A 19,422-nucleotide genomic window follows, 5' to 3' on the forward strand; every position below is an offset into this window, starting at 1 on the left:
ATATGAGAAAATGAATTTCAACAAAAATCGCCATTTAAAAGATCATAAAAAAAATGATTGAGATATCAAGAAACGGTGACGTAATAATTTAGACAATTCATTTTTATATGCTGAAAAAAATAGCCAAATCGTACCACTCGATACTGAGAGTATGTTTATCCAGCTGGAAACCTGTTTTCGAGAAAAATGCATTTAAATTCGTACAGCTATGCTACTTCCCTTGAGGCGATCCCATAGTTTGTAAATTTTCAACGAGAATAAATATCGAAAAATTCTGTCGGCACATTATTTCTAAAGGTCTCCCGAGAATGCAAAACAGGTAGCCGAAGGCAGCTAATTGCCTTCTTCGACTGGTAAACCACGCAAATACATAGGAAATTTTCGGGGCCACCAAAACTTTCTCAATAAAAATTGCGATGTATCCTAAAATAATATCCTAGGTAATGATATATGATATCGATATTTAGTTTTTTTTTTGCTGGAAGAGAAGTTGTGTGAATTTGGGAGTGTGTTTGGACTTATTGGTGATGATGATGTTTTGAATTCTAATGGCTTTTAAAATTCTCAGTTTATTTTCACCTCTTAACTTTGAAAAGGCAAATTTGAAAAACTAAGCCAAACTCTCGCTGCCGTCTGGTCGCTAGCTGAAAGGCGGATGAATCGTGAATGGATTATTGGAGATTTTTTTTTCGATCGATCACTTTATTTTCGTGTACACGTGCGTTGTTTCCGAGTTAGACATGGCATCAAAGTGTAGTGCATTTCAAGCCGGATCTTTCAGCGGCGAGATCTGTGTGTTTCGGAGGAAAATTGAAGTTGGAAATTTGTTCCGCGTCAGTTGCTGTCAATGTCGCCACCACCACACAAGCGATTCGTTTCGAATTTCAAAATCAGGAAAAACAGGATAGCTCATATTAGGTTGTCCGGAGCGTTCCTGCTGGATTTTGGGAAAAGCATCGGTTTTGTAGGCAGCATAGTCATATTCAACTTAGGATAGTCAGCGAACTATGAAGAATTTCTCCTTCGTATTCAATCGGAAATGACTTTTGGCTTCTTCACGCAGTTTCTCCGTCAACATGACTGAAGAGACAGTCGGGCATTATTGCAGGAAGCTTAAAAAATCTATCTTCCCAGAATATGTTCGTCTTCTTGTCATAAATGAATTTTTATGCTGTCCATATAGTCGAGGTTTTTACCCTTGAGAGAATTTGGCAGGGAAACTTTAATAAAATGAAGTTCACATTGGGTTGGTTCAGCTGATTAGATAGTCAGACTTCGAATAAATTTGTCGTGTTGTCAATGAGACAATGAGACAAAGTTTGCCGTTGCTTTGGCGGAACACGATGTCTATCACATTGACTAATTCTGGTAGGTTGTCCTGGATAGTTGGCTTCAATTTGTCCAGTGGCGAGTAGTATTTGTGATAATTTCTCGACTGTTTGCTTGGTAGAAGCTCATAATAAAAAATTCCTGTTCAATCCCTTGAGAGTCAGAGAATGACTTTCTTCAAGTGAAAAACAGCTTTGGGGTTAGCTAATGATGGTGAAATTCACTTACCCCAAAATTTTGCCGCTCAACATTGTCGTAAATAATCGATTTTCATCACCCGTCACGATTTGCTACAAAACCGCTTTTTTGTTGCGTTTATGGAGCGAGTCGCAGATGGAGAAGCAATCCATCTAAGGTGTGCAATCCAGAAATCTTAACGATTTAATGAATGATTTCTGCTTCGAAACATTATCCAGGGATGCAATATCAATTTTGAATATATGTATTTAAATATGTGCACTTACGTATAAAAATATTACCTACTCTTGTACGATTTATGAACGGCTTCATCTATGGCAATATATAATACACATATCTGTAGATCTGTCATCCTTTTCGTTTTCGGAGGGAAACAAAGAAGATTAGCGTTGAGGACATTATAAAGCGAAAATCATAACTGATTTTCAGGTGAACGTGCTTCAAAAATAAAAAGTGTGAATGAATGCTTTGAGTATTTGTTGTACGTAATGGAGAAACTCATTTAATCGCAAATTGTGAAAAGTATTAAACAAAAACTGTACTGATTTTATGTAATAAAAATTAATTTTCGAGGAAATATCAGAAAAATACACAGAAGGCTAAGTAAAAGTCAAGACTACGTGTTTTAAGCATTAAAAAGCAGTGAAAAACATCAAGCAATTTTGTTTCCACCCAAAATATACCGATTTGAAACTGCCTTCGGGTGTGCTAATTTAATAAAGTATGGGTATGTTTGGGGGAAAAGTGGTCACAGGTGAATAACAACTTACAATGTTCTGTTTACTAAAGCTGATATACCTCATCACATTCTGCTTTTGAAGAAGATCCTTTTGTGACCCTGGATGAATATGCCACTCCAACTAAACCAAAACTCTTTATGCGGAACGTTATGTGTTTCTTACTATGTTTTTGTATGGTAGAGAAAATTTAAATTGAGACTTTAGGTGAATACGCCAAGCTTATTTCATACATGTAGCTACTATATCAAATATGATTTGAACAAACTTGGTCGAAAAAAAAAACACATAAATCTATCACATTTAGCTTGATATGTGCGGGTGACCACTTTGCCCCCATTAGGTGACCCCATTACCTCCAAGCAAATAAAAAGTTCGATTTTTCACCTTTTTTCTAATGATGAAAAGTATACTATTTTGAATAGAGGGGCTTAGAATGAAAGGGGTGTAAGTGATTTGATCGATTTCTCTACATCGACTCTCTCTTTTGGACATAGCTTAGCTGCAAATACATTCCCAGCTGTATTTGACAATGTGGAAGATAGGTCAGAACCTCACCTATCAAATTCTATAGCAAACTTAAATTGGAACGTTTTTGCAATTGAGTTATTAACTAAAGAATAAGTTGATGAAGAGTAATCGAGTCACGAAGTCACTTACACCCCTTGCATTCTAAGCAATTTTTATAGTAAAAGACGTTTGCTCTTTTGAAGAACAATAAGTTGAACTATAATATTATTCGAGAAACGGGAATTGAAGCGGTAAGTGGGCGCTGGAAATGGGCATATTCCTTAGGGTGACCACTTTGCCCCCACTCCCCCTATCTATTTTTCACACTGACTTCCAGCTTCAATAAATGTCGATACTGTACTCATGATGATGCGACTCGCTTCGGAATAGATAGATGATAAACAAAAGAAAGAGAGTTAGCATTATACAAGCGCAGGATGGCGAGCTATTTATGTAGGCTTTTATGCCAGCTATCATTTTGAACCATGAACATTTTGACAGGAATTCCATTATATTTGATACAGATAATTTTTAGTACAAAGTAACAAAGTAAAAAGTACAAAAAATCAGGAAAAATTGAGTGTTTGTCAGGTTATCAGGAAAAGTCTGGGAAATCCAAAAAAATCAGGAACGTTGGCATCTTTGGTTGCCATTGTTCGAAAAGAAAATTGTGTTTCTTGGAGCGTTGGATATGCAATTAAAAGATGTTGAACAGTACGGAACGGAACGGATACCGTTATACAAAGTTCATTACGGCATATGTAGATGTTATACTTCTTGAGTGGATAACTTTTCGGACAGTTTATTTTTTCAGTCCTTAGTCATAGTTACGAGCCATGTTAGGTAGTAACAATATTGAGAACACACATATTGTGTATCAATATTCTTCATCATCATTTCGATTTCGATTCATTAAATGGCACATATTTTAATATCACACACACACACCTACGAAGAGTTCTTCTCCACGACTCATTTTGTTATTTCATTTTTAATTATCACTTTCATGTTGCTAGTAGATAGTTGGGCTAATATTTACGGCACCGATTATTTTTACCCCGAATCACTGTTCCGTCCTGTTTTTTTTTGTCCTTGAACGTGTTGAATTACCCATTCGACAGGTTTTGTTGGTTGTGTTCCGGTGGCGTGAAACCACCCAAACGACATCACCGGGCGCAAACATGCTCCCACGCCGCAAACATCTTGTATTCTCGCTATGTTTATTAGCACACAAGTGAACGCGCTTTGAGGAAGGCATCATAGTAGAAAACCCTTACCCCATATGAGTGCAAATAAACCCTTTACTGTAATCTTCGAAATTTATTAGTTTACCGCTCCGCTCCTCGTAGTCCCTGGTAGTCCTTTTAATCGAAGAAAGGGTAATCATGGTTCCCGCATTTAACTCACAATATGTATCCAACGATATGGTTGGGACATTGTGGTTTTTGAACCATTGAAATATATGTGCCGAGCTGAGCGGTGCTTCTTCCGATAGGCACCGGGCCAGAGGTATTCACCTGATCGAGGACATCGGTGTCACTCGTCTCCTCCATTTGCTAACAAGTTGAGCTAATTAATTATTTAGACCACTTTTGGGGGGCCAATAGTGTTTGCATTGATACGGGAAATGTGAAAATTACGGTTTACCATAAAGGGGATGCAAAGTTTCTTAATTACATTAAGGATGTGCGAGATAAATGTCATTCCCCCTCGTAAAGATCTTAAATGTAGCAGGATAAAGGGTGTGTCACATCAAATTGCATCACGGAAAAAACGCTGTAGAAATTCGCCCAGTAGACCGATCCTTTTGAAAATTTTAGACAGTAAAATAAAAACTATTAAACAACTTTTGGCATTTTCTTTTTATTCATACTTCGAGCCCAAGCCCGTATGCTCGCACCTTCCTCTTTACCCCGTCCATAAGGTTCTGTACAACGTCAGGTTGTAGTTTTTTTTAACAGAAATCCATTTTCTCTTGAAGTCCGCCTCCGATTTGATAACTTTTGGGTTCTTCCGGAGGGCCTGCTTCATAATCGCCCAATATTTCTCTATTGGGCGAAGCTCCGGCGCGTTGGGCGGGTTCATTTCCTTTGGCACGAAGGTGACCCCGTTGGCTTCGTACCACTCCAACACGTCCTTTGAATAGTGGCACGAAGCGAGATCCGGCCAGAAGATGGTCGGGCCCTCGTGCTGCTTCAATAGTGGTAGTAAGCGCTTCTGTAGGCACTCCTTAAGGTAAACCTGCCCGTTTACCGTGCCGGTCATCACGAAGGGGGCGCTCCGCTTTCCGCAAGAGCAGATCGCTTGCCACACCATGTACTTTTTGGCAAACTTGGATAGTTTTTGCTTGCGAATCTCCTCCGGAACGCTGAATTTGTCCTCTGCGGAGAAGAACAACAGGCCCGGCAGCTGACGAAAGTCCGCTTTGACGTAGGTTTCGTCGTCCATTACCAGACAATGCGGCCTCGTCAGCATTTCGGTGTACAGCTTCCGGGCTCGCGTCTTCCCCACCACGTTTTGCCTTTCGTCGCGGTTAGGAGCCTTCTGAACCTTGTATCTACGCAGGCCCTCCCACTGCTTGGTCCGCTGAACGAATGAACTTGACAAATTCAGCTTATTGGCGACATCCCGGACTGAACTTCTCGGATCACGTCTAAACTGCTTAACTATGCGCTTGTGATCTTTTTCACTGACAGAGCATCCATTTTTGCCGTTCTTCACCTTCCGGTCGATGGTTAGGTTCTCGAAGTATCGTTTTAGTACTCTGCTGACCGTGGATTGGACGATTCCCAGCATCTTACCGATGTCCCGATGTGACAACTCCGGATTCTCGAAATGAGTGCGCAGGATTAATTCACGACGCTCTTTTTCGTTCGACGACATTTTTCCAAATTTACGAAAAATTGACAGTGAAGCATGGCCAACGTGATCTATACACTCTTATCTGATTATAAGCGAAAGCTGAAGATATAATTCCTAAAAATTAAAATTTTACAGCGTTTTTTCCGTGATGCAATTTGATGTGACACACCCTTTACAATCCCAAGCTGACTTTCACTCTGGAAGAAAGATATGTCTGCTCCCATATATACAAACATTTTAAAATTTTTGAAAAAGTTGCTTTTATTTGTTTATTTCACCCTTCAGCACACGACTAGTTTGGGTGTAGTTGACAAATTTCTATGCACCCATCTGATCTGACATAAATTGATTACTACTGGTCCTGTTCTGGTGAAAGATTCTGTTAGTGAGAAATTTGCCTCGAGAGAACTTGTTCATCAAAAATTGAAGAATTTTCACAAAATTTTCGAAATAAATCATCAGTTGATACTCGTCTGGATTTCATTGTACTAGAATATTCTACTGGTATCTGTTCATTCATGCAAATATCTTACAGCTGTTTGTGTTGATAATCATAACGGTCCCACAGTTTACACTTTTGATATCAACGAACTTTTCATATTTTCCAAAGTATTCAAATATTGCTCCTCATCGTTATTCTAAAACTCATGTAAATATGATGTCGCCTCAAATTGGATGTTGTTTCCGTTTTCATTGATAGGGTAAATGATCATGGTTTGTCCGATTAACCCTCCTGTACTCGCTTGCAAAATCATAACACGTATACTCGCGCACGGTGTCACAGACCGAAAATTGAACTTCTCTGTAATGTTGCCATTGTGTATTCTTCAGGCTTTATTGGCATTTATTTTAAGAAGAGGGTATAATTAAATGAAAAAACCCCAAAAAATATGTTTTCTTCGTCTTTATTATGTTTTAATAGTCATCTAATTCAGCCTCCTCAAAATAGAGTAATTTTTGATACTCCAACACAAATAACGAAATTTGAATTTTTCACTGTTATTAATTGAAAGTAAGCAACTGAATATAATTTATGGAAGTATTAAGAGCTATAAAATAATATAAAATCGTATTAATTGATTGTGGTTTCATTGGAGTAAGAATCAGAACATAGAATAACTGCATGCTCGAAACAAACATTTTTTTTCATTTCATGCAGTTGTTGCGTGTTTTCGGATCTTTTATCGGAGAGAAGAATGTATACTGACCTTCTAGATAATCACCAGATGATAAAGGGTCTGGAATATAAAGTTCGCATATTTCTAATATTCTTTGTCTCTGTATTCTTGGTAAACTAAGAATTAATACCTTTTTATAGATAGGGCATAAAAAGATGATATAAAAGGATTTCTAGGAACTTCCTTTTCTTTCTCTTGTTTTTTTGTTGATATTTTTCATTATAAAAAAATATCCCCGAAACTGTAACTGTTAAAAATTACCATAAGCCACCGATTAGTTTATAGCTTACTGTTCACAATTCTTCCACAAGTGAAATTCTTTCAAAAGTCTGTATATGTATGACCATTATATTTAGCGAATAACTATACGAAAGTCAAACATTTATATTTTGCTTTTGAGCGTATGAATCTAACGACGAATATATCGACGAATAGTTAATTTATGGATCCTTTCAATGCAGTTACAAAAACTGAAATCAAATAAGAATAGTCCGGTAATGATCTTAAGCATTATATTCAATAAATATCCCACGCCACTAACATTAATTTATACATTTCATTCAACAATATTCTAGAATATGAAAAAAGGCACTTGTCCAAAAAAGTTACTCCTATACTCGCGTCGGTGTGTCAGACCGAAAGTGTTAAAAAAGTGGCACACGTCCCCTTTGTACCAACACATGCGATACGCTAAACGATGACGAACGACGAATCACGAAGCTAGAGAGGAACGCAAAGTCGTTGTGTTGATATTTTCTGAGAAATGAACGAATTATTGATTTCTCGGTCTGACAGACCAATGCGCGAGTATAGGAGTGTTAAGGGTGTTTCACGCAACTAGTAAATGCAAATCGATTTTTCTTCATGAAAATCACATATAATCAATACGAGTTGGGGTTTGTTGGAAAGCACCAAGTCTCTAGTTGTTAACACTACCATAAGGCGTGGAAAGTATTCTTATTTTTATGTTTTTTAACGAGTTTCCTCTAAGAGAGATTATGATCATGGTTTGACCACCTCTGATCATGGTTTGCCCAAAAAATGATCATGGTTTGTCCGGTTTTAGAAATCACCATTTTCGAATGAAAAAAAACGAGTTTTCAAGTAGATGTTGCATTTCTCATTGCTTGAGTTTACTGTCATCATATTGATCCATTCTTAATTTAGGTTTTCTTCAGAATATTGCCTTTTCTTGGGCATTTTAAAAGTGTTCACCTCAACACACTCAACAAAGAGAAACTTTAATTCTGCTATACGCGAAGGACACAATAAACAAACTGCAGCGCGCCAACCGGTTGCCATAGAAATTATGGAAAATAATCATCTGGTGATTGATTAAGAGTTAGCTCAAATGAGGGGCGCATTGCCACCAATAGAAGATGGATTTTTCAATCCTTTAAAACATGTGAACCCGTAAAAATATACCATAAAACGACTGTAAATCATGAAAAAGATAATTTTAGTTATATGTTTTGAAACATTCGAATACCTGATTTGACACAGGTGCACTGAATTAGACTATTCAAAAAAGTGGACAAACCATGATCATATTTTCGACTGGACAAACCAAAATCATTTACCTTACCAATGGTGACATTAATCATCCTTCTTTTTCTTCTTCTTTCAGACAATCGCGAAACTCTTCGGAAAGAAACTCAGCTCCAAAGGACTAGAGTATAAAATTACCGAAAATTGCAAACAAGTGTTCTGTAATTATAGCTGAGCTTCGTCGTTTTCTCCTCCAGAGCCCGTTCTCAGATCTAAGTTTTCCAACACCGAGCGCGTGAGGGAACCGGAAGGGCAAAAAACTTCGCGCGACGGAACAAGAACAATCGCCGTGTTATATGGCCCAAGGAAACGAATCTCATCTGCGCTCGTTCCGATGGACAACTTGTTGAGATCGGATTAGAGTGAGTGAAGTTTTTCCGTATTACGGAAATATAACCAGCCCGGAGCACCGGGAGGAAAATACATATAAATAAAGGAAGGAGTTTCCTCTAGAACATTTCGTTTCCTACGTTTTCCGGTGGGGGAAGCGTTTTTTCTCTCCTTCGGTTGTACATGATTCAGTGCTGAATCGAGACTGTATAAACGGTCTGTCATTGTGGAACAAATCTCGGCTTTAAGAGCTGTCGACAAAAAGCAGGTGAGTTCTTGTATACCACTCGTGTTTTTTTGTTTGCCGTGTGCCGAGCATTTGGGATTATTAGGAGTCCAAGTAGTGTGTTTGTGGATGTGTTTATTTCTGATTGTCTTTAAAACCGGGTTGTAGAACGATGCAAATATCCTCGTCTTGGGAGTTAACTCGTGACCTTTGTTTCCGGCAACATTGGAAGCGTTTTTGGGAGAATTGTCAAAAGGAAAGCGGCGGTATGAATGTGAAGAAACAACGCGGGCAGAATTTTCATGGCAAGGGAAAAATCGATTTTCGGAAGATGCTTCAAGTTTAAAGTACGCGCGGTTGTTTTGTCTTCGAGTTTCGCACTGTTCCGTTTCTAGGGACTGTCTTGTATCAATAATGACTTGAAGGAGAAAGACAACCAAACAATTATTTTACTCTATATACAGCTTTTTGTTTTGGGGTTGGAAGAGAACGTTGTTTCCTTAATCACCACTCGAAATTGAATTGTGAGATGTCAATAATTCATATCCCTTCATTCTATGAGTTTCACAGTTCAAACGCAACGCAGAGAAAGGATGCTGATCCACTTCCTTCATGTGCTTCGTATTATAAGTGTTATACTGTTATAGTTGTATTTACACACAGTGTTCTTTGAAATATTTATTTACAAACATCAAAGGGCTGCGTTTATATTAAGATAAAAGTCGCAAGAGTTCAAGGATTACACAGTTTGCTCAGATTGTTTTTCATTTCAGATACAATCAAGTGGCTTCTCACATAGAACTGAATTGAAACTCCTGGCGAAAATGCAGCTGAATAATATTTTACACGCAAATTTGCACTGATAGTTGGTTATACTGTACCAAGATGCTTATAAAAACTACATACAAAGTTAACTAACTACAAATGAATACTCTTAAACTTATTTTCACAGGATTTCCGTGAAGATCGACATGCCACTAGATCATCTTTTGTTGTTGGGGATAAAGTTATCCATTATTTTCACGGTAGCTGGCTTTAGTAATCAATGTCTCGCGTAATATCGATCATACAATTTCTAGTTTAGGCTCGTTGTAAAGGTGACATTTCACACTAAAAAAGTTCTTTTGCTGTTTTTGTTTGTTCCATTCAGTTGTGAGTTACAAAGTGTTAACAATGTAGGTCAACACAGAGAAAGTTCGGTACATTTTACACTTTTTCTTTTATAAAGGCCGCTGATATTGTGAATGGTGTTTATGGTGCCGATACTGCAACAGTAATCTACGTGCAATTTTATTTATTTAAAAAAAATCATTTACAAAAAAAAAATTCAAATTAATTTTTTTATTTTTTTAAGTGCAATAAATTCAGATCTCTACTGTCAACAAATGGACCGTTTGAATCGAGCGATTGACCAGATACGTCCAGAATTGGCCAACGCAAGGGTACACCTTTCCGAGAGCTTGATTGGGATGTTTTAACACATTAAAGACCGCACGTTTTGGGGCAAACTTGAACGCTTTATTTGTTCGGATTCTACGAATGAGATTGTTTCCTTCGATGTGGATGAAACGAAGGCGAGCCATCGGTAGGCCTTGTTAGATTCTTGGTAAACCAAGGATTTAACCTTCAAGTGTAGAAAACACGGGTTATTTCGTGATCCATCCGTAGCAGACGGAACGCGACAAACGAGAAAACTCGTGAGCGGTCCGCAATGTGTTAATGCATCCAACATATAGTCCGGACCTGACACCAAGCGATTACCACCTTTTTCTCGCATTGCAAAATCTCCATAGTGATAAGAAATTGGTATCAAGAGAAGATTGTAAAAATCTATCGCTAGAGTTTTTCGCCAATAAGGACCAAGACTTCTATGATAGAGACATTATGAAGCTACTTTTAGAATGGCAATAAAATTTACAACAAAACGGTGCATATTTGACCTAAATCGGACAATCCGAAGCATATTTAAAATTTCACCCAAAAATAATGAATAACTTTTTCCCCAACCTAATATAATATCTACAAGCTGGACTCGATTATCGATCGATCCAATTCTTTTTCACGTTTAGTTTTCACATGATCGAATCCAAAAAAGTATTTTTTAACTGTTTATATGCATATATTTTTTTGGTTGTTGAATATAAGCAATAATTTAATTATTGGTTCATTGAAGTCAGAAAAGACATTTCATACATAAAAACAGAAGGATGGTCCAAGATTGTACGGCATTTTAAATGTAGGACTAGGAAGTTATTGCCGGTCAGAGCGAACATTATAAACATTTAAGAGCTAATCACTCTTTAGTACGAGTAGGGGAAAGTCAGGAAAGACGGACAAGGTAGGAAAGACGGACACCCCTGTATAATTAATAAATTACATTTTTATTTTGAATTTTAACGATGCACAAACTTGCAATTCAGTGTATCAATACCTTTGACACTTACATGAAACGGCATTCGGAATGATCAATTCGGATTACGTCTTGAAAACGTAATCCGAATTGGTCATTCCGAATGCCGACAGCTATTTTGAACACGAAAACATGAGAAAAATTACAAACCCTTCTAGGTGATTTTAGTCTAGCCATTTTGTTAGATTATTTTTAAGGCATATTTGAAGACCTCCAGATCTTATCGAGTACATAAACTTGAATTTTCAGTTAGTGTCCGTCTTTCCCGGCTCAATCTTATTTTTTCAAAGATGCCGGACACATTCATTTTTCAAAATTTCTGTTTCAAAGACAAATCTATATAGAGTAAGTGTACCACTTATGGAGGACATATGTCACCAACTTGCAGAAATTGGCGAATAAATACTCTATTTTAGTTCAAAAGTATACAAAAGTATACTTTTTCTAGCAGTTTGAACTCTGTTTTTGGAGATTCTTACTGATATTTCGATGATCAATTGACTAAATTGTATAAAAATCGTGTTTGAAAATGCCATTACCATGTACCCATTATGGTAATAGTGTTCCTGAAGTTTCGCAATAAGTGTATCTATTATGGTAATAGTCGATGTCACATGGAAAAAGTGTTAATAGGATTTAGTATACAATACTATGTCGTTGATTCTACACTTGACAAAAATCATGCGAATTAGCGCGAAGTCGAAGTTTTTAGGTGATTTTGGAAACGCTGTAACTTTGTGAAAAACCAACGCATGAAGATGGGATACACATCATTTTAAAGCTTCATGTTTTGAGTTGTAATACTTGAATGCTTCTATCGTTTTGTGTGTAGTGAGCAGTGTTTGTGTAGTAGATAACAAAACTGGAAAGAATAAAATAGATTCTTTCTGTTTTTTTCAAGATTTTGTAGATCAACACTTTACTATTGACTTGGTTAATAAAACACTGTGTTAATTAACCTTATCAATCAGCATTCATCTGATTCCAAGAACGCTCCTGTAGGTCATTTAACTACAGGAAAAAGTTTTGAGAGAATGAAAAATTTCCCTCTTTCTAATGAAAATTTTAATAAGGACATGCACTGTATTTATTTAGATACAACGTTCCTTTCATGGAAGTACGCATTCGAATCCCAGTAGGAACAGTTATTATTTATAGTCGATATTTAAGTGAGAAAAAAAAGTCGGGTGCAAGTTGACCAAATAAACCAAATGGACGAAAAACGTTGACAGCTTTTGACGATTCTCCCCATTTGTTGTAGATGAATGGAAAGATGTTGACATACACGTGATACACGAATCAAATCTAGCGTTCATTGTACGAGAGATGAAAGAAGAAATGTTGTGATTTCAACTCCGCCATTTCTCGACAATTCACAGAGATATTAATCAATCGGTAGGAAATATTTCTATGGAGAAAATGAAGAAAATTATTCAGCATCTGGAAAGAATGTTGTCTGCACGCTAGCTGGATCGAGACTGTGATAGTCGGATGGAGCTAAATCTGATGAATAAGCCGAATGTGGAAGATCTTCCCAGCCAAACGACTCAATCGTCTCCCTGAGCGGCTTTGCAAAGTACCTTTGTGCTGTCTTTTTTAGTAGGGGAGAGGAAGGCAAGTTGGCGACGTTAAGCTTTTGCGAGCCTTGGAGCTTGGAATTTTTTTCTTTTTTTTAATGTTGATTCTGATTCTTATAGTCTGAAGTGTTTTTATCATATTATCTATTGGATGGGTAAAAAAAACTAAAAAACTTGTCCACCAAACACCTTGCGCAAAAAGCGTGGAGGCATGATGGCGAATGCCTGGAGGCAAGTTGGCGAATATGGTTTGGTCACCTAAAAATCAACAAAATGTAACAACAATTATTTATTTATAAGACAGAAGGACATAAGAAATACAAATAAGTTAAATGTACACATAAATCACACACATATGGTTTGTCAGGATACATCCAATAACTGCATTCAGAATGTGCTGAATTGAAAATCTATCCTGGATATGTCTGGATATTTTCGTCGATAGCGCCTCAAAGTTGATTATGGCACACCGAACTGTTTTGAAGCACCCAGAACAGGCGAACCTTCTTCTATAGCTTTCATAGCATTCTCCAAACTGGTGTCCGACCAACATTGGTCTCGTTTTCGCTTATAAGTTCTAACCATTTGCAATAAAAAACTAAAAATTAACAAAATGTTGCAGTTCGCCAACTTGCCTCCAAGCGACCGATTCGTCATCTTGCCTCCCTCGCCAACTTGCCTCCCTCTCCCCTACCTTGGTCGGTTTTCATCCAAAACTCGATTCAAATTATTTATTTGTTATCAGTTCAGAATAAACGGTTCCGAACCAAACACTACCTTTTTTTGTACCCAGTGAGTAGCATTTCACATGTGATTTTTTGGTTTTCCTGTTGTCTTTCGTTCGGCTCATGTGAAACTCATTTTCCAATCTTCTGGGTCTTTTCCTTATCACCTTCAAACCTATGGAGATAGCTTCTTGAGTTACATTTGTTGGTCCGCGAGTTGTTGCGCTTGAGTGTCATCTTTGTTCAAAAGTGCTTGTGAACTGCTAAGTCCTTAACTTTTTTCAAAGGTTCTCCATGCTATTCGTTTCTCACGTCAAAATCACATTCTTAATGTTTTTTTTATCGCTCAAAGTAATACAATTTTTCGGAAAGCATATGATGCGATTCTGCAGCTGTTTTCTTTTAACCCTTTCGCTACGAGCGTCGTCTTTACACGACATGAGAGTGATACTGCACTCCGGTAGCGGTAGCACTCCGACGGAGCACACTGTCGTAGTGAAAGGGTTAATGGTAGCAGAGAATCAATGCTGTCCGCAAATCGTACATTCAAGGCACAAAAGTTCAATATTCAAAGTTCTTCAAATCTAGTAAAACTTGTTTTGTTTTTATTAAGTAAGTCTTACTATTTTATAAAGTAACTAGCTGACCCGGCAAACTTCGTCCCGCCCAAAATTTATTTTTCGTTATCACATTCACGTTTTCTTACTAAGCGCACGTTCATGGGTCCAATCGCAAAACTGTTCATTGATTGATCTTCTAATCTACCCTTTAAAATTACCTTTTACTACAAAATTCCTAGTACTTCTACCAAAACTCGTCGTTATAATACTACGATTAGGGGGTTATTTTCAGGCACAATTCTCGTTCAAGATTTTCCAACCACTTTCAAATAACATGTTTCTCCGTTGCATGGAATAAATGTTTGATACAGAAAATATGATAGAATTAAGACAGCCATAAATCGGACAATTCCTTCCTCGAGTTTTGCATTCGGTGATCCATTTTTATTTATATAGATAGAAGAAGCTATAAGAGTAAGTTTGTTCACAATAAAATCAATTTCCACTTTCAAATAAAGATCAATTTCGTCAGCGCAAACATCAAATAGACTAACTACGCTTGTCACAATGTCAATTGTTATATTTGGTTGGAATATGTTTGATTGAAAAATTCCCTCCATTCCAGAGGACGGAAGGGTGTCATACCATCATAGAAATATTTCTCGTACTCAAAAACCCTCACATCCCAAATTTGGTTCCGTTTGCGTTATTGATTCTCGAGTAATGCAGGCCCCCCATTGAATCGTTTGTTGTCCCTTAAAACCTACACATGCCAAATTTGGCTCCATTTGCTTGATTGATTTTCGAGTTATGCAGAAATTTGTGTTTCTTTTGTATGGCAGCCTCCCTTTAGAGAGGGGGGAGGAGTGTCTGCTCACCATAGAAACATTTTCGTTATCACACATAGAAAAGTTTGTTATCTCCTAAAACCTTCACATGCTCCATTTGTTTGATTAGTTCTCGAGTTATGCAGAAATTTGTGTTTCATTTGTATGGCAGGTCCCTCTTAGAGAAGGGGGAGGAGTATCTAACCACCATAGAAACATTTATTGCAACCCATAATTTCCACATGCCAAAATTGTTTCGTGAACTTGATTAATTCTCGAATAATACAAAAATTGATGTTTCATTTGTATGGCAGCCCCCTTAGAGAAGGGGGAGGGATCTCGAACTATCATAAGAATCTTCCCCGATCCCAAAAACCCCCACATACCAATTTTCATGTCGATCGGTTCAGTAGTTTTCGAGTCCATAAGAATCAGACAGACAGAAAGACAGAAAGATAGAAAGACAAACAGACAACATTCCATTTTTATATGTATAGATTTATAAGGTAAAAGTAAAGTATTTTATAAAGTAATTGTGATCAAGCCATCGGTTTCAGTAATTTACGCTTAACTTTTCAAAAGGTCGTATCTGTTATGATCGATTCTCTTCATGGACTTTCTCTTTCGATAACCATGGTCTTGCAAACAGATTTTGCGTCAGTTTTTCCGTATAGTTTGACAACCGAGCTTTCACTCTACACTCCTGATTGTCAAACACATCAGGAAATGCATCTACCAACGAGTTATCAACGGTAGAGAATGTCGATGAAGAGAATCGATCAAAACAGATAGGTCCTATTGAAAAGTTAAGCGTGAATTGTTCACTCAATTGTTTGATACTCCCTCAAAGACGTTACTAATAAAGGGCTGTGTCCCATTCACCCGAAACACGTTTACCCGAAGCACATTTACCCGAATGACATTCACCCGAATGTAACAAATACTCGAATGCGCTCGGTCGGACCTAACTAGAGCATCGTCTCCTATGTTTCAAACTGTCCGGTCAATTGGTGGAACACAGGTTTGATTGCGAGAAGACGCCGCTTCCAACGGCAAATATATCTTTCTTTCGGGTAAGTGTCGCATTCGGGTAATTGTTACATTCGGGTGAGTGAAATTCGGGTGAATGTCTTTCGGGTGAATGGGTTTCGGGTAAATGTGACACACTCCTAATAAACGGTGATGAGTAAAGCAGAAACCGGCAATAGGAGGAGGAATTATATTCAATCTCTATTCCCGAAGTTAGAAATAACAATTAAAGGTCAACGTTCTCCAAACATTCACAGTGTGATAACGAAAATGTAAACATAACTGAACACTATTCTGCACAGACGGTGCTCTTCGTGTCAGTGTCAGAAGTGGTACTATAATTGGAAGAGTCACACGCGGAACGTTATTTCTGAGATTACTTTGAAAAGGATGAAATTAATATTGACAAAAGAACATGCATAATAAATGAAATAATTATCCTTTTTCTTTTTTTTATCAAACTTCATATCCATTACCGAAGCGTCAGGGAAACAGGAAGGCATCACTCAAATGCTTTTTTTTATCTGGGAATCCACAAAGCGTGTAAATTTGGCTACTCAACGTTTTTGAAATCGAACCACGCAGAAACAAACGCTCCAAAAATCCATCCGATCCATTCATCAAAATTATCGTTCTTTTTTCGACACAATCATGTGAAATATAGCGCACCGCAGTGAGAGTGTTTGTCTAAACGGCCATGCTTCGTTCCAAACTGTTCATATGAATTTAGACAAAGGGCAAAAAAAACCCTTCGCAAGCTGAAACATTAGCTCGTCTTGTGTGTGTGTGTGGGGGTGTATGCGCGCACGGATGATTTTTTTCTCCACTCTTTGATGCTCAATCATGCATTCAACAACTCTGGAAACAACAAAGAGACGAACAGCACGACCTCAGCGATAATGGCGGCACATTTTCCCGCTTCATATCCTTTCAAAAATTATCATTTCTTTTCCGTTTTGGAAACGGGCACATTGCGAACAAAACCGTTGCGGCGTTGGTTTGCCGCTACGTTTAACCTATCAAAATCATTTTGATCGATTGCCGAATCGTATCTCACTTGGAACGAGAGATGTTTTTTTCTCTCGCTGCTAAAAATGCTTTGAATCACAGAAATTATGTTGGGGTGGCGTGTATGCTGATTGTATGCTACTGGTTTGTGCTGATGGCATGCATAACCAACTTCTGGAATCTCACAAACAGACTTGGAATTCGAAATCAAACGCATTTTAAATCCTATTATATGGTAGCTTTTGCAGGGTTTCTGTTGGGGGAAAATCCACTCTGCGATAGAAAAATGAAGGGAAGAAACATTTGAACAAATTTTCAACGTTAACTATACTTGGTGGTATTTTTTTTTATGAAAAATGAGATAATCAAATTTGTTGACGGTTCCGAATACCAAGTGTTCCAACGAATGATATGTTTGGACAAATTAAATTTATCTCCAATTTTATATTATGAAATTCGTAATAAGTTTTGAAGAATAAAAAAAAATTGTATTGCGATTTCATCCCCCTCCAGATAGTCGCTAAAGTTGTGTTCTAAATTGCTACAAATTTGCCCGTAAATGTATTCCATTTCGCGCCTTGGATGCTTGATACAACGAAGAATCGCGCTATCCTGATGCCTAGGCGTGGAGAAAAAAAAACCCATTTGCCTTACGTTCGCAAAAATTATTCCGAGCATCCAAGCGTGAGAAGCGAGCGGATGGTCCCCCAAACCCGGAAAGCCGCAAGCCGCTCCCCGAGAGGAGACAGAACAATCTAATCTTGGAGCAGACCCAGACACGGGGATGCCTCCGAATTTCCACTTGGCACTTGGCTAAGCGAGGGAGAAATGCGTTGAATTTATGTAAATTACATTCTTCAAATTTCTCCGTGGGTTACACCCGATGTTGCTGGGGGAGGTGGAAAAGGGCCCCGAAGTGCTTGACAAGAGAGAGAGAGAGAGAGAGAGAGAGAGAGAGAGAGAGAGAGAGCAAAAATACTGAAAAGCTGTTAAGGACTAGCAAACCGTTCGACGCGTTCACCCTGAGTGGATGAGAGAAGTAAACGTTTCACATTACAAGATTTATCTGAAATTGATTCTGAAGGCATAATTAAACGGTTAATTAAACCGTAGGATGGGTTTTAACGGCGAGTTGGGACTTCATGCAAATCAATGTGTACCCATTGGATTTAATTTATACACTTTGAATTTGACTTCAACGTGTACACATTGACTTCAATTTGGTGTCATTGGTATACTGTTGGGGTTCCTATGCAGTACGAATTTGGGTACACTCTACGGCAGGGTTTCTCAAAGTCAAATACCCCAAGGGGTGGATCTTGTTTTCAAAGGGGTCGACAAACGAAAATTGATTTTGGGGGTCAAAGGGGTCTAAAAATCGACCCCTTTTAATTAACACTTGTTCTCACTTGAAACTTTCATGATACTGTATAAGTTGTATTACGTGAAGCAATTTGTTACAATAATGACCAATATTTTAGTGGAACGAATGAAGCCATGATCAAATTCGAGTCCAAACAACCATAACAAGCTTGCATTTAGGTTGCAAGTTGTTTGCAAAATAAGATGAATTCATTGTGAACTATGCGCTGAGCTACCAAGTTCGGATCATTTTGGTTTACCACCAAACATACTTTGTTCATGGAGGACCTCTCTCCACTGTAGCATTGCCATGCGACAGAATGAGGATCTCTTTGACAAAGTCAGACAAGTTTGTATATTTTTTCCCGCTGCGCCTATGAGTTTCTTCACCCACAAAAGGTCCGAACGTTCTTTATTTCGACGATAGTTTTTTTAGCATATCGCACCAACCCAAAGTATCACAAAACTCAAGGAATTCCTGTTTACTTTTGTTCGCCACGGTACCACTGATTCTATGTTTCTCGACGAAATGTTCAGTAGCGAAATTCATGCGCTTTTTTGCAAACTATAAACGCTGGATACAACAAATAAATCGTTTGTATATATAGGTGATCGTTCCTTCATTTTTCGATGAAATTAAATGTTGTACTCTTTACAGTTCTGACAAAAATCAAGATATTCATCTCATAAACTTGATTGTTTCCACAACACTGTTGATTGCAACTTTTACAGCGAATCCTAATTCAATTCTAGCCGCTGCTTAGTAGAAACGAATCATCGGAAAGATCGATGTTTATAAGGGACTTCAGATTCCCTCCCAAAAGTGCTGGCTTGATCAATTCATTCATTACTGGTTTAAAACGGTTCGTCATTTCGAATAGAAAAGGTGCTTTAAGCTCGTCACTCTGAAAGCTGCAGCAGATGATGTTAAGAAAAACACATTTCGATCCGTTTTACTCCGCAAAACTTCAGCCGATCCAATAATTCAAGAATACTCCGCACATCT

At 37.8% G+C, this 19,422-nt stretch overlaps 1 protein-coding gene across 1 annotated transcript in view; it reads left to right on the top strand.

Annotated features, from left to right (window-relative positions):
- Positions 1-19,422, top strand: part of LOC129769152 (uncharacterized) — a 314,394-nt gene that overhangs the window by 14,750 nt on the left and 280,222 nt on the right. The window contains exon 2 of the mRNA XM_055771242.1: positions 8,442-8,960. The gene's annotated coding sequence lies outside the window, so the exon portion shown is untranslated. The remainder of the gene's footprint in view (positions 1-8,441; positions 8,961-19,422) is intronic.

This window comes from Toxorhynchites rutilus, chromosome 2 (assembly GCF_029784135.1).
Source record: "Toxorhynchites rutilus septentrionalis strain SRP chromosome 2, ASM2978413v1, whole genome shotgun sequence".
In the NCBI taxonomy this organism is placed as follows: Eukaryota; Metazoa; Arthropoda; class Insecta; order Diptera; family Culicidae; genus Toxorhynchites; species Toxorhynchites rutilus.